The 24,265-nt window shown below is 39.2% G+C and overlaps 1 pseudogene; it reads right to left on the bottom strand.

Moving 5' to 3' along the window:
• Nucleotides 1–57: 57 nt before the first annotated feature.
• Nucleotides 58–22,061, bottom strand: LOC107801730 (putative F-box/LRR-repeat protein 9; annotated as a pseudogene).
• Nucleotides 22,062–24,265: the final 2,204 nt, after the last annotated feature.

Genomic DNA, 24,265 nt, shown 5'->3' with positions numbered 1-24,265 from the left:
TCAAATACTAAATAGAAAAGCGCTTTCTAAATGAATTTTTCAAATACAAAGTGCTTCTCTCCAAAGTACTTCTATGAAAAACTATTCTGATAAAAGTGCTTCTTAAAATATGCAGTATTTAAGAATTTGGCCAAACAGACGAGTAAATCCTAAAACTCTTAAGTAAATGCTAGGATTGAAGCATAAAAGCATGTCAAGAGATACAAGATGAGGACAACAATCAAGAATAGCTTGAAGACCTTCATCGGTCATAGTGTCCCCCCAGTGAGCAATGAGCCGAAGTTGGTGAAATAGCTAAAGCCGCATCTATTTTTTGGGTAGTAATAAGATATTTTATTAAAGAGAACAAGCACTAAGGTAGTGCTTCAAAACATAGTTGAAGTTGTGCAATCCACCCGTTATATCTAACAAGGCATCTCTATCCTGCACAAAAACTAGTTGCACCAAAAAGTTAGCAAGTAAATAGTTCTAAACTTAAGGCTAAAAAAAGGCAGCCCGATGCAGTAAGCTCCCACTATGCGCGGGGTTCGGGGAAGGGCCGGACCACAAGGGTCTATATTACGCAACTTAAGGCTAAGAAAGTTTATCTTTTTACCTTCAAAAATTATCTTCCTCCCTATGAACCAGACAGCCCACCATAAGGCTTCGGATATAGTACTCCAAATTTTGAGGGACTTTTTTGGTAATCCGACCCTGTTCAGAACATAAGAAAATCTTGAGTGGAGACAAGGCATAGTCCAGCTAATGCCAAATATAGCATTATTGTACCAGATTTTCTTCCAAGGTCAAGGACTAATGTTGTCAGTAAAAGACGGCATTTTGTAGCATGATTTCACTGAAAAAGGATTGTTTGGATGTCCTCGTCGTGTTCTGAACTCCATTTCTGGATGGTCTAAGGAGATGTTTCGCATAAATAACAAATCACAAGTCCTAGGCACTTCCCAACCATTCAAATTCCTTCTAAGAGAGATTCCAACCTTGAGCAGTGAAAAATCAGCGATCACTGCATTGTGAAGGGAGGAGATGCTGCAGATTATTCGGGAACCAACCATGCATCCTCCCAAAATCTGATTTTTCTACCATTACCGAGGAGAAAATCAGAATTTTCAGAGAATTTACATCCAAGAGACGGATATGCTTCCATATTCCTCTACCATGTGGGGCATTAGAACCATCGCTGAACCATGGATTTTCCAAAGTAAACTTTTCGACCAGTAATCTCCTCCAAAAAAGCATTTTCTTCCTGGTTGAATCTCCAGTGCCATTTCAGCAATAGGCTTTCATTATGGCGCTTCAATTCTTAATTCCAAGACCCGACTCCACTTTCTTGTGACATTGTTCCATCTAGCTAAGACAGATGGAATTATTTTGTTTGTTGCCACTCCATAAGAAATCTTTTTTCAACGTGTCCAGACGCTTCAATATTGCAGATGGAGCAGAGAAGAGAGGGCACGTTTCTCATCTATGTTATAACTTGAGTTATTTAATTCAGAAGACTTCAGTTGTGTGCAGGAGCGTCCAACAGATCCAACACCTTCTGTTGTGATACTGTGTCTCAGACTCAACTCTTCTAACAATGGGAACTTTTGAACTACTTCAATCAAGCCTTCACGTACCATTTCGTTGCAAAATGCAATACTGAGTCATTTCAATTTTCCTAATCTTGTGAAAAAAAAGCAGAAATGAATTAATGGTAGACTGAAGCACAATTACTGGATTGCCTAATACAGAAGATTAGTGCAAGTATACCATAGGATAAAACAATTTGCTACCTTACTTTATCAATCATAAACATAAAAAGAGATAAGACAATAAGCAATCTCTGCTGACAGTTATAGCAAAAAAGTACTATCTTTTTGGTGTTCTATTATCTTACTTTCTGCTGTAGGGAGTGGAGGAAGGGACGGGACGCCAGGGAACGGAACTTTAGAGGCAACACAAACAAAAAGAGTAAAAAAAAAAATGCCACAATAAGGAACTCAGAAAGAGAATAGAGAGGCCTAATATACATCTTCCAACTCTTTTTTAGAGCAATCTCCAGCATAGGAACTTCCAGAGAACAATGATTCTTTGATGGGAGGTAGCGGTTGGTTGCTAGCTATCTCATAGACTAATCATTTATCTTCTTTCATTTATCCTACTAAAGGTCCGATTAATATTTACACTATAAACAACTTTCAGACAATGTTTAGACTCTTGCCTATGGCGAAGCACCATAGGAATACAAAGTGCTTTACAACTAAACGACTGTTGTAGCCATGGGCAGCAGGTGAATACATATTACATATTCCAGAGTATACTGAAAAGATGATAACACAACAACCAGACATCAGCAGCTCCAAGAGCAGCATAATCGATGCTCAATTAAGCTTATTTCAGGCGGAATATCAACATTAAAAGAAAAACACAGACTTATCTCCCTTTAATACACTCAATCTTTCAACAGGCAGACGATCAGAGACTTGGAACCTCCCTACCACTGCTTGAAAGCTAACGGTTTCATGTTATATTTCACTCACCGATGGAAGTTCTTTCCACCTTTTTTCACAGTACTATTTTGCCCGTGGCCAACCAGGACATCCGTGCTAACCCTTTGGTGAGAAAAAAAAATGTAGACAAGTTATCAAAAAAAAGCAAAAAGAAGAATAAGTGACCCCCCCCCCCACCCACCCACACACGCAAAAGAACACAATGACAGTGGTATCACAAACTGAGGAAAGCAAGAATATACCTCTCTGCTAGGTACGCAATCAACTTGTCCATAACAAAGGACTTGGCTGCTATCAACGACATGGCGGCAGATTTCCTCCAAGTCTTAAGGCGTGTCAGAGAGGTTCCACATGTCAATGACTAGCTACATGGGAAGATCCTTGCACACTTACCCCAAGTATGCACACTTTCTCTGTGGTCTCCAGTATTTATATAACACCCAGCCTGTGTAATATGTTAGCCCATGTAACTTCTGGTAGTTTCAACCATGGCAGCTTTTCCACCATCACCCGATTCTCGTTTTTACCATGTCTCCTTTTCCTTTTCCTTTTCTTTTTCCCTTCCAACTTATTTTCTCGGGAAAGTGAGGAAGAATTTGGATATGAGCGCGAAAAAAATTGACATTCTGGCCAAACTTGTTACACATTTGGCAAGGAAAAAAATAAATTCCATAAATTGCAAGAGTTTAAACAAAAGAAATTAACCTAATTTAAAATGAAATGCCAAAAGTTTAAAATTTAAAACCATTGCTACAATGGAAGAAGGAGCTCCGGCCAAGCTTTACAAATCTGGCCGAAAAAAGTTATCCCGGAAATGTTTGAGTCTTAAACAAGAAAAAAATTTATTGAACTTTAAGAAAATTCAACGTGCATAGAAATTATATGTGTTTGGCGTGTGGAAAGCACCACTCGCTAAATTTCGGCGCAAGGTAATATAGATGCCAAAAAGAGAAATTCAGAAAGGTGATACAAACACATCATAGTTTAGGCGTGCAAGTTGCACACCAAATCAATTTTAGGGAGATTTTTATGCATTATCCCTAACTTGGAGTTGGACATGATATTAAAGTTTACACCAAAAAAAAAAGGAAAGAAAGACAATTCATGTATTTCATGTGTGGTGTTATACACCAATATTTGACCCGATGGTCTCCCGAAAACAGCCTCTCTATCCCTCCGGGATAGGGGTAAGGTCTGCGTACACTCTATCCTCCCCAAACCCCACTAGTGGGATTCTACTGGGTGGTTGTTATTGTTGTTGTGTTATACACCATTCGCTAAGTAATGCACAACCAAGTTACTGGAACTCTTATGTACTGGAACCTACTGGAAAAGAATTTTCTCAAGCTAGTGAAACTTTACTGAACGAAGTTAATACTACAACATTTAAAAGGAAAAACTTGAAGAAAGAAAAGGAAGGAGAAGAATATCTCAAATAAGCTCGAGTAATCTTTCTTCATTTTAAAATATACAGATTTCAATATCGAATATAGAAGAATAACCAGAGTAAAAATGTCGGTCATTCTATTCCAGAGGTCTATTTTGGAAAACAATATATTTCAGAGGTCTATCACACAACAACAATTTAGAAAGAGAAGAAGTCTTAGAAGTCCTTTAACTTCGAAGTAAAAATCCTGCAAAATTCAAGATTTACTTAAAATCAATTTTTTGTTTTCAAGATCTTAAAGCCTCACCTCATGCTCTCTTCAGAAATAAAAAAAAAGTCCAGAGGTTCAAAGAGAAGACCTGGAAATTGTACACCCAAGCGGATTTCTTTTTGCTTGTTCTCAATATGTTCTTTGTTTTCGGCCATCCATTCAAGGAGAAGTTCCACTTGACAAACGATATGCCGTTTTTAGACATCTAACAGAACCAAATGCAACGGAAGAGACTAACTGTAAATATGAGGTATCAACCAACAAATTATCATCAAACTTTTACAAAGAAGTTCACTAAAAGATATAAGTCAGATTCAACCATGATTACGAAGAAACAAGTAATGCCAATAATTTGATTGGAAGTTGAAAAGCATAATTAGGTTAATTTGAGTCACACTGAACCAGCAGCCAAGCTTACCACTATCTCAAAAGACATTAAGAAAAGAAGAAGATATTACTCTGAACAAGCACAACAGAAGTAGCTTTTATACACAAGCTCAAGAAAAGTAGATACAAGATACATAGCTTAGGGCGTTCCAAGACCCTTTGAGGTATGAACAAAAGAAGGGCAAAACCACAAAAGATTGTCTAGAGGTCGTAGACGTCACCTCAAATGCAAAAGGAAGAGGATTGCTTTGGTCATTCTAATTACAATCAGCTGCAAACTATGAACAAATCTAAACACTTCACCTGTCACCGTTGCAAAAAAATGCCATATCACCCAAAAGCAACCAAAAAACTGCAAAAATGCAACCACCATTTAAGTTCTGTATCAAAGAACGATGAATAATATTTGGTTCTTACCATCAGTAATTTCTGGTTTGAATATGACCTTCATAAGGGACAACATTTCGCCAAGATACTTGCTGCTAAATGGATTTAGTCGTAGTAGTCATTAAAATCGTCATAGACCCGATGGAACTCACCATCAGAAGACGAAGATTCAGTAATTCCACATGGGCAGTCTGAATCAGGAGACAAATAATCATAAATCTCAGCATTGAATTCATAACCGTAAGTGGAATCATGAGGGTCCTTTAGATCAACAATCTGTTCTTTACATCTTCTTCCTAAATCCCCTTCAAGATCTATATTGTAACAGTGGCGTAAGTCGAGCGATTCAAGGTGTGGACAGCCATCAAGAATGGCATGCAGGCCTTCATTTGTCAAGACATTTCCAAGAAGGGAAAGGTGCCGCAGTTCAGGCATATTTCTGGCAACAGCTAGAGCTTCATCATTTCATTCATATCCTTGAAATCCATGGGCATTCAATGTAAATGACTTAAGCCGGGGGCAAGCATGACCAATAACTTTTATAAGATCTTTATTAATGCCGGAAAAGTATATCTGCAACTCCTCCAACAGAGGGAAGTTCTTAGCAGCTGCAGCCAAACATCCATCTAAGATATAATAGCACCCGACAAGTTTGAGATGTCTAAGCTGGCTTGATCTGTTCAAAAGGGTCCCAATTTGACTACTTTAAGAGAACTTTTATTTAATGGAGGAAACAAAAAGTAATGAGAAATTATAAGAAGACTAAAAGGTAAACAACAGCCAAGCTCACTGAAAAGCAGACAAGTGGGTGTCGGACACACCAATAGCAGCAAATTAGTTCACACTATACATTACTCCCCTGTTCCAATTTACGTGAACATGTTGTTGGGAATATAGTAGATATGCCCTAGATCCAATATCATATTTGATGATTTGAACATATTTTTGTGAACGTTATTTGATATAAAATATATATGGCATTTGATATTCTTTTATCATTGTTATTAATTGCTTGATTAATTTGATAAGGTCCTTGATTAAATTTTGAGACTTGACATTGTGATGGAGATCATGATAATGAGAGTAAAGTTTCTTATAATTTAATCTAAATTTGTTCTTGATCGTGGGATTATTAATTTGGACATTAGTAATCCGGCTAGATCAATATTTATGTGATCGTCTTTATGAGATAAAAATTAATTGATCTCATTAACTAAATTACATAGATAGATGATGCATATAGAGATATGATCATTGAACCGACTCATTGGATAATTCCTAATGGTTAGAATTAAAATAAACTGTCAATAGGATATTCTCTTGAAGAATGTGATGTAAAAGTTTCCTTTGACCTGAGATCGTCATAGTAATTGACAAGTTATTTATTGTGCTTTGATACCAGACACCTATGGCCCTAGGGCGATAGTTGAAAGGATATTAGGTATGATTAAATGCTTGTAGAATTAGTGATTGATCAAGATAGAATCTGTTTGGTAATGAGTTTAAGCTCCATGTCGTCATGAATTATAAACGACCAAACTAAGACCTTGGCCAGGGCAATTGAATGAAAGAAGAAATGCGTTTCTTAGGTCATTCAATGGTCGATTATATTTGACATGAACACATAGTTGGTCGCCTATTAGGATTTGATAGTTGAACCATATCCTAGGGTGATCCAGAGCTATAAGGACAGAAGGAATTACTACATTATTCTTCTACTGGTTCTTGAGAGTAAATTGTATACTTCATGCTATCCGGTCGTTAAGGAGTGTTGCTAGACGCCACCCTTGATTAGTATATTGATGTGATCAATTTACTACCGGTTTAGTATTGAACCTATGGGGTCGCCACTTACGAGTATTCTGATCTTTGCTAAAGGATTAATTAACTTATTATTTGATAATTAAATTAAGGAATTTAATTAGTCAAATAGATTTAGTTATTAGTCCAAATAAAATATTATTATATTTTTTGCTAGCACAGAGGATATAATTAATATTATGAACAAATTGAAGTTTTCTATTTGGAATAGAAAATTAAATTATATCTCTTGATTGGAATATATATGTGATATATATTTAGTACTCATAATTAATACTATGCATTTATATATGGGATGTATAAAAGTATTAATAAAGACTATTTGATCCAATTTTGAATTGGACATGGAATGTCCATAAAGGAATTCCTGCGGCATATTTTATGGTAATTGAAGACTAATGAATCGAGTTGGATTCACGTCTAAAGTCCGTAAAAAGGACTGACGACAACCTCAATCCAATTTGCAATTGGATTGATATAATATTTTATTAGGAAAATATTTTGCCAATGCACTTAAACAATAGGTCACGACCTTTAGTCTTTTCTTAACCAATAGGAAAAGGATTACTAAAGGTGATATATAAATATCAGTATATATGTGACGAGGAAGTGCAAAAAAAAACACAAGGCATCCATGAGCCGCACAATCGAGAGAGATATGTTTGACACAGAAAATTGTTTACTTGTCCTATTACTACTACGCCGAAATTTTTGAGAAAAATTTCAGCTTCTTTTTCATTCAATTTGTTCGCGGGTTTCATTGATCAAAGAGTTGATAGCAAGAATCGGTCTAGGTGTGGATACGCATAGAGTCTTTGCACTATCGAAGAATTTTGAAACGAGACTCTCTTCACCAGGTACGCCTCAGATCCAATCTTTGACATGTAAATAAATTTTAAACACGAAAAGATCTGTCTAGGATTGTTATTGTCTTCCGCTGCGTGTTACGAACACCTATACGCAATCCTTCAGTGGCATCAGAGCCAGGTTTCTCGTGTCTAAAATTTATTTAAAAATATTTTAAGATTATATTTGAAGAGTTCAAACCATAATACATATGTTTTATGCAATAGTCAAATTGTTTGAATGCATATGGATTGATATAATTTTATTGTGAATAAAATATATATATACATATAAGTTAAACTATTGAGATAGTTCGTAACTTGAATTTGAAATTTTTGTATTAGATACGACGAGAATCTATAATAGGTTAAATGATTCTATTGTTATTTTTAATTGTTATTAGTTGATGAGATGTTAATTAATAATGATATTCTGGCATGAATTACTTTTTTGTGATATATGTGATATATAGATTAAACATGTTAGAAGAATGTTGAATTTTGTTTTTATCTCACGTGCTAGTTCGTTACATAATTTTGAATTATTTATTACATGTGATGTAAATTAATTTAAAACTAAGCATGTAGACAACTTGAACTAAATTCACATGCTATAAAATATTTGATCTAATTCATGTTATTAAAAATTGTTTTAGTAACAATTCTCTCTTACTAAAATTTGAGTTCTTAAATAATAAAATATAAGATATTTTATTATAGAGCTATCCATCAAAGTAAATAATTTTACTTATTTCTTGTTTATAAGGAGCGGCTTGACTACCAAGAGACTTATAGTCCGAGAATATGTTAAAATTATTTATTGCATTAGATGCATGGATTGCAAGAATTATTCAATTTTTTACTAGACGCCTGGACTACCCGAGGAGTATAAAATTTAATAAATTCTTTGCTATCATGATGGTTGAACTCAATTATACCAATAGGATCGACCTGACTACCAGGGGACTATTTGACATAGAGCTAATTAAGGAAATTGTATGGGGATACAATTGGTAAGAGTACCTACCTTTAAAATATATGTGAGAAACGACTTGACTTCCAAGGGGCTCATACATATTATTAAAGGATTCTTTTACTCCACTAACAGAATAAAGATTTCGTAAACTATAATGAGGGTAAATAGTTTAAAATAATTAGTGGAAATATCATTTAGATAAAAGTCCATGTCTTTATGATACATGTAAATATGTTCTTATATTATTGCCTTTTCTTTTCTATATTTTAGATTTCTCAATATGTCTATTATATCACTGCGTGAAATACTTGAGACCAACAAGTTGGTAGGACCAAACTTTGATGACTGTTATAGAAATTTGAGAATTGTTCTCATGCATGAAAAGCTCATTGATGTGATCGATAAGCCTGCAAAGCTAATCCCACCAGAGAATGATGTTCAAAGCACCAAGGTTTATCAGAAACACTTGGAAGAATGTCTTGCTATTAAACACATCATTTTTGCTTCTATGAGTTATGAACTCCAGAGGAAGCATCAGAATATGGATCCAACTGCAATCATTGAATATCTAAAGAAGATGGTTGATACACAGTTGGACATTGAAAACTAACTCTTCAGTTGGACCCCTTGTCAAATCATATGATTGTTCTTACTAAGAAGATGAGAAGTTGGGGTACAAGCTTGGTAAAGAGCTTTCTGAAGATTTGATCTTGCAGTCAGTATATGATGCTGTATGTTTTCACTGTAAGAAGAAAGGGCATTGGAAGAGAAACTGCAAGGAGTATCTTGCAACTCTAAAGGACAAGAAACAAGGTGAGACATTAATGAAAAATGTTTTCAAGGTTTCTTTAGCTACTACTAATTCTTCACTGTGGGTATTAGATACTGGCAGTGGCTATAACATCTGCAATATGTTGCACGGGTTCAAGATAAATAGGAGACTAAAGAAAGGGGAAGTTAATCTACAAGTTGGAAATGGTGCAAAAGTTGCGGCCGTAGCTGTAGGATCAATTTCTTTAATAATGCCTACGGGCAAAGTACTTATGTTGGATGATTGTTATTACGGTCCTAAATTTGTTTCGAACATAACTTCAGCTTCTATGTTAGACAAACGTGGTTTTCGCATTAATATAGACAATGGTATTTGCTCTATTTATTATAGTGATAATTTATATGTGAATGACTATCTCCAACATGATGTTTATGTCTTACCTAATGTGAATGCTAATTCGATTATGCATGTTTCAAGTCTTCAGAGGAAAAGAGATGATCAAGTAAATTATACATGCATTTGGCATTGTAAGCTTGGTCATATTGAAGAGAAAAGAATTAACAAGTTGTACAAGGAAGGATACCTTGACAAGTATGATTTTGAATCATATTCAACTTGTTAATCTTGTCTCAAAGGAAAAATGACCAAATCTCCATTTAATGGAAGTGGAGAAAGAGCTTCTGAATTATTGGGACTAATTCATACAGATATTTGTGGGCCTATAAAAATTCAAGCTAGAGGTGGATATTCTTACTTCATCACCTTCCCTGATGATATGTCAAGATATGGATTTGTATATTTTATGAAACACAAGTCTGAAACTTTTGAAATGTTCAAAAGGTTCCGTAGTGAAGTTGAGAAGCAGACTGGTAAAAGTATCAAAGTACTAAGGTCTGATATAGGTGGAGAATATCTTAGTGAAGATTTTAGATATCTCAAAGAGAATGAGATTCTCTCACAGTGGACACCTCCAGGAACACCACAACACAATGGTGTGTCTGAAAGGAGAACTCGAACCTTATTAGATATGGTGAGATCTATGATGGGGTTCACTGATCTTCCAAAAAAATTTATGGGGATATGCTTTGGAAGCAGCAACATACTTACTTAATAAAGTTCCCACTAAGTTAGTCTATACAACACCATATGAGATATGGAAAGGATGTAAGCCTAACCTTAAACATATTAAAGTTTGATCAAAGGTAGGGGAAAACTCCCTTATACAAGATTTATACAACAAAGTAGAGAATCTACATCATAATATGATTCTCTATGAAAGACGCCCAATCTTCCACACAAGTAGGGCCTATATGGGTACACCAAAAAGCAATCAAAGAAAAAAGCCTACTCTTAAGAGCTGAGAAAGGAGACTTAACCCCTTCAAAAGCTCTCCTATTTCTCTCTCCCCAAACTATCCACATGAGAGCTAACGGTGCAACTTCCACGCCTTTCGTTTTCTTCTTCTTCATAGACCGACCCAACTGTATAGCATTTCCTTTATAGAGCTTGGCATCACCCATTGAACACCAAAAAGATTCAGAATTGCCCTCCACAAGGCCGATGACACAGGGCAGTGCAACAAAAGATGATTGACTTCTTCCCCCGAGCTTTTACACATGTAGCACCAACTAACAAGTGTAATTCCTCTCTTTTGCAGATTTTTCGCTGTTAAAATCACACCCCTCACCGCTAGCCATGCAAAAAAACACACCTTTGTGGGTGCTTTAGGAACCCATACCGATGAGTAAGGGAAAGTTGTCTCCCCTCTCACCAACATACTCTGGTAGAACGACTTTATGGAAAACAAACCATCGGCACGCAATCCCCATTTCCAAGAATCACTAGAGGGTCGGGGCAAGTCTTGCCCGTACAGAAGTGTCAACAAGTCTTGGAGTTTTGCAATCTCCCAATCTTGCATGTTTCTTTTAAATGATAGGTCCCAACTCCCCTCCCCCCTTCATGCTCCTTACAAATTTGATGAACCATCAATTCCTTCTGGTTTGAAACTCTGAAGACGTGTGGGAAAGAGGCGCTCAGAGTATTCTCTCCACACCACCTCTGATGCCAAAAGCTTATTCTCCTTCCATCGCCCACCATGTAAGTTATGTTGCCATTGAATACTTCCCAATTCTTCATGATGCTCCTCCACATGCCACAACTGAAAGGTGCTGTGATTGCCTTGGTCCTCCAACCCCCTTTTGTGTAGATATATTTTTCTGCGATGACCTCCATCCATAGAGCGTGGTCTTCCACACCGAATCTCCACATCCACTTCCCCGGCAGAGCTCGGTTGAATACCCTGAGATCTTTTACTCAGTGACTGACTGCCAATTCACAAGGTGAAACTTTCTAGTTCCATCAGCCGCATCCCATAGGAAATTCCTTTGAAGCCGCTCCAGTTTTGCTGTGATGCTCGCAGGGGCTTGCAACAGGGACAAGTAGTAGGTGGGAATACTCGATAAGGTGCTTTTAATAAACACTTCCTTACCGCCTTTTGACAAGTACCATTTCTGCCAACCTGCTAATCTTTTTTTTACCCTTTCAATCACTGGATTCCAGACTATAGTATCTTTATGCGAAGATCCCAAAGGAAGTCCCAGGTAGGTAGTAGGAAGTGAGCCAACCTTGCAACCAAGGACACGGGACATAACATCGATGTAGTTCACCTCTCCCACCGGAAAAATCTCACACTTGCCGAGGTTGATTTTCAGCGCGGATACAATCTGAAACCACTGTAGTATGTACTTCAAGTGTGTCAACTGATCCATATCTGCATCACAGAAAACCAGGGTGTCATCTGCAAAGAGCAAGTGGGAGACTCTTCTGCCACTATTAGCCCCGATTGGAGCTGAGAAACCTCTCAAGAATCCTCCTGCTGCCGCACGATCCATCATTCTACTCAGAGCATCCATCACTAGAATGAATAGCATTGGGGATAGAGGGTCGCCTTGCCTGAGACCCCTGGAGCTGCTAAAGAAGCCACACGGGCTACCATTTACCAGGACCGAGAATCTGACTGATGAAATGCAGTACTTGATCCATCCTCTCCATCTTGCCCCAAACCCCATCTATAACATAATGAAATCCAGTAACTCTTAGTTGACGTGGTCAAACGCCTTCTCAACGTCCAGCTTGCAGAGTAAGTCGGGTTCTCTATTTTTTCTTCTTGAGTCGACAAGTTCGTTCGCCACCAAAGCGGCGTCAAGGATCTGCCTACCTTCCACAAAAGCATTCTGGGATGGCAAAACAATAGTGTCAAGAACCTTTTTGAGTCTGTTGGATAACACTTTGGAAATAATCTTGTAAATGCTCCCCACAAGACTAATAGGCCTGTAGTCTCTGATAGAAGATGCACCTTCTTTTTTAGGCACGATGGTAATAAAAAAAGCATTGATACTTCGCTTGAAGACACTGTTCTCGTGAAAGTATTCAATTGTTTCCAACAACTCCCCCTTAATAATGTCCCAACAGAATTGGAAAAAGGACATGGAGAAACCATCAGGTCCGGGTGTCTTATCACCATCACAACTCGACACCGCCTCGTGCACCTCCTCCTCCTCGAAAGCCCTTTCTAACCATACACTGTCTCTCTCCCCTATGTGGTTGAAATCTATTCCCCCCAAAGTAGGCCTCCAACTTTCTTCTTCTTTGTATAAATTCTCATAAAACCCCACTATCGCCTCCTTCACCTCCTCCTCACCCTCAGTCCTCACCCCATCCACATCTAAAGAGTCTCTGTCCCTATGAAAAAACTTGGTGTTCGAGTCCCCCTCCTTTAACTAGAGTGCCCTCGATTTTTGCCGCCAACTAGTCTCCTGAGCTATTGCTAAATCAACTACCTCTTTCTTCACCTCCCCCAGCCTTGCCTTCTCGGATTCATCTAACTCCCTCGCCCCTTCCACTCTCTCTAATTCCCCCAATTCATGCATGACCTCCCTCATTCTAACCTCTACCCTCCCATAGACCTCCTTATTCCACCTAATGGTATCTCTCTTAAGCAACTTAAGTTTCTTTGAAAGACGGAATGAAGGTGTCCCTGTTACCTCGTAGCTTGTCCACCATTCTTTCACTTTGTCGCCAAATCCTGGCACTTTCAACCACATGTTCTCAAAACGGAAAGGAGCGCGCACCCCTCTCCCTTTCCGTCCATCAAGCATGATGGGCAAATGATCCGAAGTCAGCCTCGGTAAAGGAAGCTGAAGCGCATTCGACAGCAGCTCATCTCAGGAGGTCGATATAAGAAATCTATCAAGTCTAGACCTTGAGTTTGATTCCTCCGCCCTGGCCCAAGTAAACCTTTCCCTTGACAGAGGAAGATCGATGAGAAACTGATCATTAATGAAGTCAGAGAACTCCTCCATGGCCCTTGAAATCATACTAACCCTAATCTCTCCTCCGGGAATTTGATAGTGTTAAAGTCTCCCCCTAAAACCCATGGAATATCCCATTCCCCCATAACATTCACCAGTTCCTCCCAGAAGACCGTCTTGGACCCTTCTCCCACTGGGCCATACACTCCCCCAAATCCCCACTCTACCCCACTCCCTCTATCTTTGACAAGAGCTGCTAGAGAAAATACCCCTTCCTCCCAGAAGACCGCCTTGGACCCTTCTCCCACTGGGCCATACACTCCCCCAAATCCCCACTCTACCCCACTCCCTCTATCTTTGACAAGAGCTGCTAGAGAAAATACCCCTTTCTTAATCTCATTTACCTCCAGACTTCTATCACCACACATAAGAAGGATGCCCCCGGCACTTCCCACTGCTGGGACATAGTCATAATTTACCCAACTACCTCCCCAGACACTCCTCACAATTGCATCTGACAGAACTTTCATTTTGGTCTCCTGAAAACAAACTAGGTTGGCACCCCACTCTCTAACTCCCACTTTGATGATGGCCCTTTTGTTTGGGTCATTCATTCCCCTCACATTCCATAAAAGGATCTTAACTTCCATAAGCAACAATATCCCCTTCTTCCCCACCCCCCATAGCCGAACTTCCTTCCCCCCTGTCGCACACCCGGCCCCTTCTCTGATACACCACTACATCCCCTAAATTTTTTTGCCTACCCCCTTGACTCGACTCACCATGAAAGAAAGACTGTTACTCAATCTCCCTCAACAGTTTTAACACCCTATCCTCCTTTCCTTCAAAAGAAACTCCCAAATTTTTTCCAAAGTTTAATAGTTTCTCCTCCATCCAGAATGACAAATCCCCTCCACTACGTGACGAAATTAGACATGCATCTCCTATAAGTGCCCCTTCCTTGCTCCCGCCTGAGGAATACAAGACCATAGCATTGCTGACAGTAGTACCCTTAGGTGTCGGGATATTCACACTAGTTTCTTGAGAGACGCTGACCTCTGAAGTTAACACCCCACTTCTGTAGGAAGAAACGTCAGCAAGTATCTGTGGCTAAGGAGGGCATGGAACCCTAGGTATCACTTTGGCTGTAATTGCAATTCTAGCACAGTTGGCAGCAATCTCCTCGGACGAGGAGGATGAGGGGGTGATGAAACTGGGTCCATCAGAGATGGTAGGCCGATGAGTAGCAACACTTCCTTTAGCCTGTGCTACCTCTGGAGCATCCGCTGTCGAGGAGGGGCGTATTCCACTGGAGCCCGTAGAAGAAATGCCATTGTGGGAACCAGCATTGGCAGCAGAAGAAGGAACATTTGTTCCCAAATTATTAGGAGTCTTATCATCCACGGCATTAGATAATCTGGGCCCCTAAGGATCGATTCTAATAGTACTAGGAAAAGTTGCTGGGCCCTTTTGTGAAAGCACAGACTTATACTTGTTGAAAGCTTGCCCGACCCTGTTATGCTTAGGGGAGGACCGACCCATTCTGCCTTTCCATCTGTCGTGCCTGATCCAGGGGCATTCACGTCTTCTATTCCTGATAAAGTTTTGTCTTCTCCTCCCAAATTCAGACCCCTCGTTTCTTCTCGCTCTTATTTGTGGTTTTGTCGTTGCCCAATGATCCGGTGAGCTTCTTCCTCCCTTCAATGATTAATTTTCCCTACCCTCCCTTCTATTTGGCATTCCCTTTTCTTCCGCCACTACCACAGGCATAAAGATAGGGCGAAATTCAGGGCTCAACCAAACTCTGTAACTCAAGTAGCCATCTTCCACTACGATGGAGACCGGGATTCTGCCCCCATTTCTCACCACAATCCTCACTCGAGATAGATCGTGTAGGCTACAGGTAACATCGATGAAGCCCCCACGGATCTCTCCAATTCTTGAAAAGGTCAAGACACCAAAGATGCACAAGGAGACCAACCATGTTGACCACCAAGGTTTTGCTTGCGAAACGAGGATCGAGACACCCGTCGTGCTCCACCCATCTGTCTAACTTTAGGAAGTTCCCATCGAACAATCTGTTTCCTCTGATAAGAATTTCTGAAGCTTGAGACTCGTCAATGAAGCAAAACAAGTATTGAGTGTTCCCCAGTTGCGATATTTTCAGCCCGTTCTTGACGTTCCAAGCCTCTGCTGTCCAGTTCCTAACAGCCTCCGGGGAGCCAACCCATTTGGAGAAAGACCCGATTAGACAAGAATCCAAGAAGCCCTTGCGCCTGAGAGTGTGGTCCCCAGCAGCGTAAAATGTGGCTCCTGCCCCACGTCTAACTTTCGGTGACATCTGCCCCCTAATTCTAGGGCTGGCCAGGAAACAGCTTTGATGAGACATATTTTCCAATTTTCTGGATTCTAGAGAGAAAAAGGAATTTCTCTCTGAACAATCCATCCTATCTAGGTGCGCCTACCCCAAACTAGGAGGCTATCTGAAAAAGGTAAAATGAAATCCGGCCAGAGGTGACTCACCCGTCGCCGGAAAATAGTGAAAGAGTTTGGAATTTGGAGGTCGGAGTAAAGGCTGGCAAAGAGGTTTACGGAAGAAAAATATTGAAATCTGGCCGAAAAAAGCCACTTCCGTCGCAGGAAAAAAGAAAGAGGTCAAAAAAAGGAGGTGGTGGAAGAGGAGCGGTCGAAACAGCCTCACGAAGAGGTTGTCTGAAGAGAAGAAAGTGAAAGGAGGCCTGTTGTGGCCTCACGCGCCGGCGCATGAGAGGAAGCTCGCCGGAGCTCGCGTGGCTGACTGTACGCCGGTGAGATTTCTGGGGAAAGTTTGCGGCAGGGAGATATCTCTGGTGGTGGTGGTGAAAAGCTAGGATTCATGGTTCTCGAGCGCCTCGGGGAGAGTGCCTGGGAGCATTCTCAGACCAACTTGAGTTTATTTCAAAAAGTTTAAGCCTAACCTTAAACATATTAATGTTTGGGGTTGTCCAGCTTATGTTAAGAGATTACAGTCTGATAAACTTGACTCAAGATCTGATAAGTGTAGGTTCACTGGGTATCTCAAGGAAACAATGAGATATTATTTCTATTACCCTTCTGACCATAAATTGTTGGTGGCCAGAGGAGCATCCTTTTTGGAAAGAGAATTTCTTTTAGAAGGAAATTATAATGGAGAAATAGAACTTGATGAAGTTCAAGAAACTGATGAATCAACACAATATAAAGATCATAAGACGCAAGTTGAAGAACCTTTATTGGATGTTTTGAAGTTGCAAAGGAAGTTGTCATCTTCAACGGTTGAAGTTCAAGAACTAAATGAAGTGCAAGAACAGGTTAATGAACTAGTTCCAAACCAAATTGAACAACAACCAAATCCAGCACAACGTGAACAGGTTGTACAAGTACCTCTTAGAAGGTCTACAAAAGAACGTCATGTACCAACTAGATTAAATTTAATGGTACAAGATGATGTATCAAATGAGGTTAATCATAATGATGATGACCCTAAGACCTATGAAGAGGCTATACTAAGTTCTGATTATGAGAAGTGGCAAAAGGCCATGGAATCCGAAATGGAATCCATGAAGGAAAATAAAGTATGGACTTTAGTTGAACCTTCAAAGGATATAAAACCTATAGGTTGTAAATGGGTTTTTAAAAAAAAGATTGGAGCAGACGGAAAAGTGGAGACCTACAAAGCCCGTCTTGTTGCCAAGGGATATCGTCAGAAAGAAGGAGTCGACTATGACGAGACTTTCTCTCCCGTGGCAATGCTCAAATCAATTCAGATTTTGCTTGCTATAGCAGCATACTATGATTATGAAATATAGCAAATGGATGTGAAAACAACTTTCCTTAATGGTGAGCTAGAAGAGGATGTGTGCATGACACAACCTGAAGGTTTCAGGTCTTCGTCTGATCATAATAAAATTTGCAAGCTATAAAGATCCATTTATGGACTAAAGCAAGCTTCTCGAAGTTGGAATATTCGCTTTAACAAGATAATTGAAAAGTTCAATTTTGTTAGATGCGAAGAAGAACCTTGTGTGTACAAAAAGGTTAGTGGAAGTACAATTATATTCTTAGTGTTGTATGTTGATGATATATTGCTCATAGGGAATAACATACCGGCATTGCAAAGTACCAAAATTTGGCTATCTGAACAGTTCTCAATGAAAGACTTGGGAGAAGCAGCTTATATATTAGGAATAAAGATCTATAGAGATAGATCTAGGAAGCTGCTTGGACTTTCCCAGTCCTTGTACATTGATACCATTTTAAAGAGGTATAATATGGATAATTCCAAAAGAGACTATCTACCGATAGGCACTGGAATTACTCTCGGTAGGGAGGATTTTCCTAAAACACCGGAAGAGAGAACGGACGAGTAGGATCCCATACGCTAGTGCAGTGGGAGCTATCATATATACCATGACATGTACACATCCTGATATGGCTTATGCACTTAGAGTGACTAGCCGATATCAAGCAAATCCTGGTGAGGAACATTGGAAGGTAGTGAAGACCATTCTTAAGTACTTAAGGACTAAAGACCAATTCCTCATCTATAGAGATACTGAGTTGAAACTTGAAGGTTATACTGATGCAAGTTTCTCTTCAGATAGAGATGATAGCAAATCTATTTCTGGTTATGTATTCACCTTAAATGGTGGTGCAGTGAGTTGGAAAAGTTCCAAACAAGCTACAGTAGCTGATTCAGTGACTGAAGCAGAATATATAGTAGCTAGTGAAACTAAGGAAGTTGTGTGGATGAAAAAGTTCTTAACTAAACTTGGTGTGGTTCCTTCAATAGAAGGTACGGTTCCACTGTTGTGTGACAACACTGGAGCCATTGCTCAAGCAAAAGAACCAAGATCACACCAAAAGTCCAAACACTTTCTGTGAAGGTATCACTTGATAAGAGAAATCATTGAACGTGGAGACGTCTAGATTCAAAAGGTTAATGGAAAGGAAAATTCTCCATACCTATTCACTAAAGCTCTTGGCGCAAAGTAGTTTGACAAGCACAAGTGGAAATTGTGAATGAAGTACAAAAGCGATTAGCTCTAGTGCAAGTGGGAGATTGTTGGGAATATAGTAAATATGCCCTAGATCCAATATCATATTTGATGATGTGAACATATTTTTGTGAACGTTATTTGATATAAAATATATATGACATTTGATATTCTTTTACCATTGTTATTAATTGCTTGATTAATTTGATAAGGTCCTTGATTAAATTTTTAAGACTTGACATTGTGATGGAGATCATAATAATGAGAGTAAAGTTTCTTATAATTTATTCCAAAATTTGTTCTTGATCGTAGGATTATTAATTTGGACATTAGTAATCCGGTTAGATCAATATTTATGTGATCGTCTTTAAGGGATAAAGATTAGTTGATCTCATTAACTAAATTACATAGATAGATGATGCATATAGAGATATGATCATTGAGTCGACTCATTGGATAATTCCTACTGGTTAGAATTACCATAAACTGTCAATAGGATATTCTCTTGAAGAATGTGATGTAAGAGTTTCCTTTGACGTGAGATCGTCATAGTAATTGACAAGTTATTTATTGTGCTTTGATACCAGACACCTATGGCCCTAAGGCGATAGTTGAAAGGATATTGAGTACGATTAAATGCTTGTAGAATTGGTGATTGATCAAGATGGAATCTGTCAACTCTTGGTAATGAGTTTAAGCTCCATGTCGTCATGAATTATAAACGACCAAACTAAGACCTTGGCCAGGGCAATTGAATGAAAGAAGAAATGCGTTTCTTAGGTCATTCAATGGTCGATTATATTTGACATGAACACATAGTTGGTCGCCTATTAGGATTTGATAGTTGAACCATATCCTAGGGTGATCCAGAGCTATAAGGACAGAAGGAATTACTACATTATTCTTCTACTGGTTCTTGAGAGTAAATTGTATACTTCATGCTATCCGGTCGTTAAGGAGTGTTGCTAGACGCCACCCTTGATTAGTATATTGATGTGATCAATTTACTACCGGTTTAGTATTGAACCTATGGGGTCGTCACTTACGAGTGTTCTGATCTTTGCTAAAGGATTAATTAACTTATTATTTGATAATTAAATTAAGGAATTTAATTAGTCAAATAGATTTAGTTATTAGTCCAAATAAAATATTATTATATTCTTTGCTAGCACAGAGGATATAATTAATATTATGAACAAATTGAAGTTTTCTATTTGGAATAGAAAATTAAATTATATCTCTTGATTGGAATATATATGTGATATATATTTAGTACTCATAATTAATACTATGCATTTATATATGGGATGTATAAAAGTATTAATAAAGACTATTTGATCCAATTTTGAATTGGACATGGAGTGTCCATAAAGGAATTCCTGCGGCATATTTTATGGTAATTGAAAATTGAAGACTAATGAATCGAGTTGGATTCATGTCTAAAGTCCATAAAAAGGACTGACGGCAACCTCAATCCAATTTGCAATTGGATTAATATAATATTTTATTAGGAAAATATTTTGCCAATGCACTTAAACAATAGGTCACGACCTTTAGTCTTTTCTTAACCAATAGGAAAAGGATTACTAAAGGTGATATATAAATATCAGTATATATGTGACAAGGAAGTGAGAAAAAAACATAAGGCATCCATGAGCCGCACAATCGAGAGAGATATGTTTGACACAGAAAATTGTTTACTTGTCCTATTACTACTACGCCGAAGTTTTTGAGAAAAATTTCAGCTTCTTTTTCATTCAATTTGTTCACAGGTTTCATTGATCAAAGAGTTGATAGCAAGAATCGGTCTCGGTGTGGATACACATAGAGTCTTCGCACTATCGAAGAATTTTGAAACGAGACTCTCTTCACCATGTACGTCTCAGATCCGATCTTTGACATGTAAATAAATTTTAAACACGAAAAGATCTGCCTAAGATTGTTATTGTCTTCCGCTGCGTGTTACGAACACCTATACGCAATCCTTCACATGTTTGACTGGGCATGAAGTTTAAGAAAAAAAATGAAGACTTTTAGAATTTATGATCCTAAACAAATTAAAAAGGGGTCCAGAGTATTTGTGTGGTTATAAAAGTTTTCTCATTAAGGATAGAATTGGAAGTTTAAGCTAAATTGTTTCCAAATTTAAAAAGGGGTCATTCTTTTTGGAACGAACTACAATAGGTTCACATAAACTGGAACAAAGGGAAGGGAGTACCATTTCTCATTATCCTTCTCGAAAGCTAAAGAGTAGTCGTTTTCTAGCTACCTATCAAAGGAAAGAGTTCTTTTTGGTTGTCCCAATTTTTGTAAGTTGAATTTCTCAGGTGCCCTATTTCAGCTTGTCCCTACAGTATAATTTCCTCCAGATGTGTATGATGTTTACGCCGTAAACACAAAGTACAAGTTACTCACAAGTTTAATGATATTAGTTCAAAAAGTAATGATGTTTCTGTACAAGTACTTCAGCCATGAATTGACATTTGAAATGTTGGGTTAGGAAAAACGAATAGAGGAAAAATAAGCAAGCACAGATAGCTTATTTAGTCATGCCCAGATATCTCCAAAAAAAGATGCTAGGCTCCCCTATTTATGAAAGAGGTAAAAGATTGTCATTGCATTTTGATAGGTCAAGGAGAAAGAGATGCAAAACACAACGGGGATACAATTTTAGAATGTAGAACAACAACAAAAACAACAACAACCCAGTGTAATCCCACAAGTGGGGTCTGGTGAGGGTAATATGTACGCAGACCTTACCTCTACCCGAGGGGCAGAGAGGCTGTTTCCAGGAGACCCTCGGAAACAGAAAAAGGCAATTTGTATTTCATGAACCCAACTTGCTGAGTACACTAATTAATTTGTTCATCTACTCCCTCTTCCCATTTACTCCAACACAATGCATGCTAATTCAAGATGAAATTCAAGATGATTCATTGTTAAATCAGCTGATTTAAGATAAGATCTAGTGTACCTCTCAGCAATGTAGTTGAGCAAGTCTCTGCTACCAAAATACTCGATATTAATTTTGAGTAATTGACCCTGGCTACGATCCACCGCAATCCGACATATCTTCTCCAACACCCGAGGCATTTTGATATCATTCTTCAAGTCAACAACACGCCACATAGCGGGGTCATGGCATACCTTCCACCACGTACTACAAACTCTCTGCGCACTCCACACTATCTGGACCGCTCCCAATCGTTGCAGAATGTTTGCAGTGATTTCCGGTGGAAGCTACACCCATGGCGGCGACGGCAGTTGTGGTGAGGAGGAAGATGATGAAGCTTTTAGTTTTTTCTGATTACGCCTTTTTGGCCTCGGCATTTTGCCTTTTCTCCAGAGCAGGGGAAGGGAAGCAGTCTAGAAGAAAGGGTGAGTGTCAAATATATCATTGTCTAGTACATTCGAGAATGTCCCACAGATTACTTTAGTATTAACTCCATGTATAAATTTATATTATACTCTATGATAATCCTGATTTAGTTTGTAACGTCTACTTTTTGTGTTTTGCCATATTGTATTAACTAATTGCAAATGATAAAATTTATAAAATATATTCCAAAATCGTATCTTTAATTATTTGATGTTACTAGGTTGGTGTAGCTCGTGACAAGAACAACTTTTTCTATTGTGATTTTTTTGGCGAGTTCGGTCAGGAGGGACAAAAGAGAGATACTTTCTATCAGTCAAAAATAAACGGTAGCTACTAAAGCGTAAACTGCTCGTTTTTCCTTCCCCGTGAATATAGCATGATGAGCCCAAGTTACGGCAACTCTACGCCTCATACCTACTCCCTCAGTAAAGAAGAAGACATTTATCTAATACCATTCTTATCTTGATCTAACGGACTGGGAAGACCCATAAAGAATGAAAGAGAGAACTCAAAAAGCAACTGCAATCTAAGAGCGGATAATAGAAGCGGACCTTTAGCTTCTATTAATTGTTTTGTTTCCTTTACTCTTCCTCATCGACATCCTTTTCTATGATGTAGCGGTCGCTTGGATGCCTGGTGTGATTCCGAACCTCGAGACCTGGGTTCGGACCCTAGCTTCGACCTCCTCGTACGTTGAGCGCTCATGGCGTGATTTAGCAAGGGGCCGATGGGAAGCCAAAAATCACGGTAATCCTTTTCTTTACGTATCTGATGGCTTTTGTTAAAATATTTTCCTCTTATACTCACTTGATTTCCTTTCATACAGGCCTCGGGAAAAATGCCATCATGAGGCCCCCGTCCGGGGAGAAGGAGGTTTCGCCCCCGGTCCCAAAATCGTCGAAGGAAAAGAAAAGAAAAAGGGTCTCGTCTTCCGATACTCCAAAGCCCAAGAAGAGCAAGGCTCGCAGGTCGAAGAAAGACACCGCCGTCCTGCCTGCTGATGTAGCTCAGCGACTAAGGGAGGAAGGAGAGGAAAATGAAGATGCTGGCTTCGAGCTAGTAGCCCGAACGAAGAGGAATGCCAAGGCCCCAATGGCCGCTGAGCCGGTGATGATCGAAGAGGTTCAGCCTCGGACCGAGGAGATCTCAGAAGATGGCCCGAGCAAAGTCCCCGAGTCATCAGAGGTTGAAGATGCCTCCGACCGTGATGAGCAATCGGTGGATGTGCTTGAAGGGGCCGGTTCTGAGGCCCTTCGAAATGAAGAGAATGCCCCAAGTGACTTGCTTGGGGCATACGATCTCGGCGGGTATCCCGAATTGGCATATGATGTGATACCAAATGAAGTCTATAACTTTTTTTTCTCTGAATTTCTCGAAGCCTGTGCTTCAACCCACGTATAGAAATAGTCAGTCATAAATAAAATGAATTTAGCTTTACCTGGGGTCGATGGCAGAGGGCCGATGATATCCATTCCCTATTTCATGAACGACCATGGGGATAGGACTGAATGAAGTTGTTCTCTAGGCTGGTGTATCATCGGTGCATATCTTTGGCATTTGTCACATTTTCAAATGAATTCCTTAGTATATTTTTTCATATTAGCCCAATAGTACCCCGCTCTGATGACTTTGTGAACTAGTGATTCAGCACCGGAATGGTTCCTACAAGTACCCTCGTGAATTTCTCGTAGGACGTAGTCGGTGTCTCCCGGACCCAAACATATTTCCAACGGTCCATAAAACATCCTTCTGTATAATGTTCCATCTTCGGCCAATATGAAGCGTGCAACCTTTGTTAGCAATTGGTTCCTTCGGGTCTGATGGAAGCTTCCCGTTTTTTAGATACTCGATATATTTGTTCCTCTAATCCCAAGTTAGGCTTGTGGAGTTTATTTTGGCGTGGCCTTCTTCGATTACTGACTTTGAAAGTTGTACGATAATCCCCGAGCTAATTTCGTTGTCTTCGACTGATGACCCCAAATTTGCAAGGGCATCAGCCTCACTATTCTACTCTCGAGGTACATGCTGTAGGGTCCATCCTTTAAGCCGGTGTAGGGTTACCTGCAGTTTGTCCAAGCACCTCTACATTCGATCTTCTCGAACCTCGAAGGTCCTGTTGACTTGGTTAACCACAAGTAGGGAGTCACATTTGGCCTCGATGACCTCTGCTTCCAAGCTTTTAGCCAGCTCGAGACCTACAATCATGGCCTCATACTCGGCCTCATT

The sequence above is a fragment of the Nicotiana tabacum genome, chromosome 5 (genome assembly GCF_000715075.1).
Source record: "Nicotiana tabacum cultivar K326 chromosome 5, ASM71507v2, whole genome shotgun sequence".
NCBI classification, from domain to species: Eukaryota; Viridiplantae; Streptophyta; class Magnoliopsida; order Solanales; family Solanaceae; genus Nicotiana; species Nicotiana tabacum.
The sequence above is the reverse complement of the archived record's forward strand: the minus strand, read 5'-3'. Positions and strand labels throughout refer to the sequence as shown.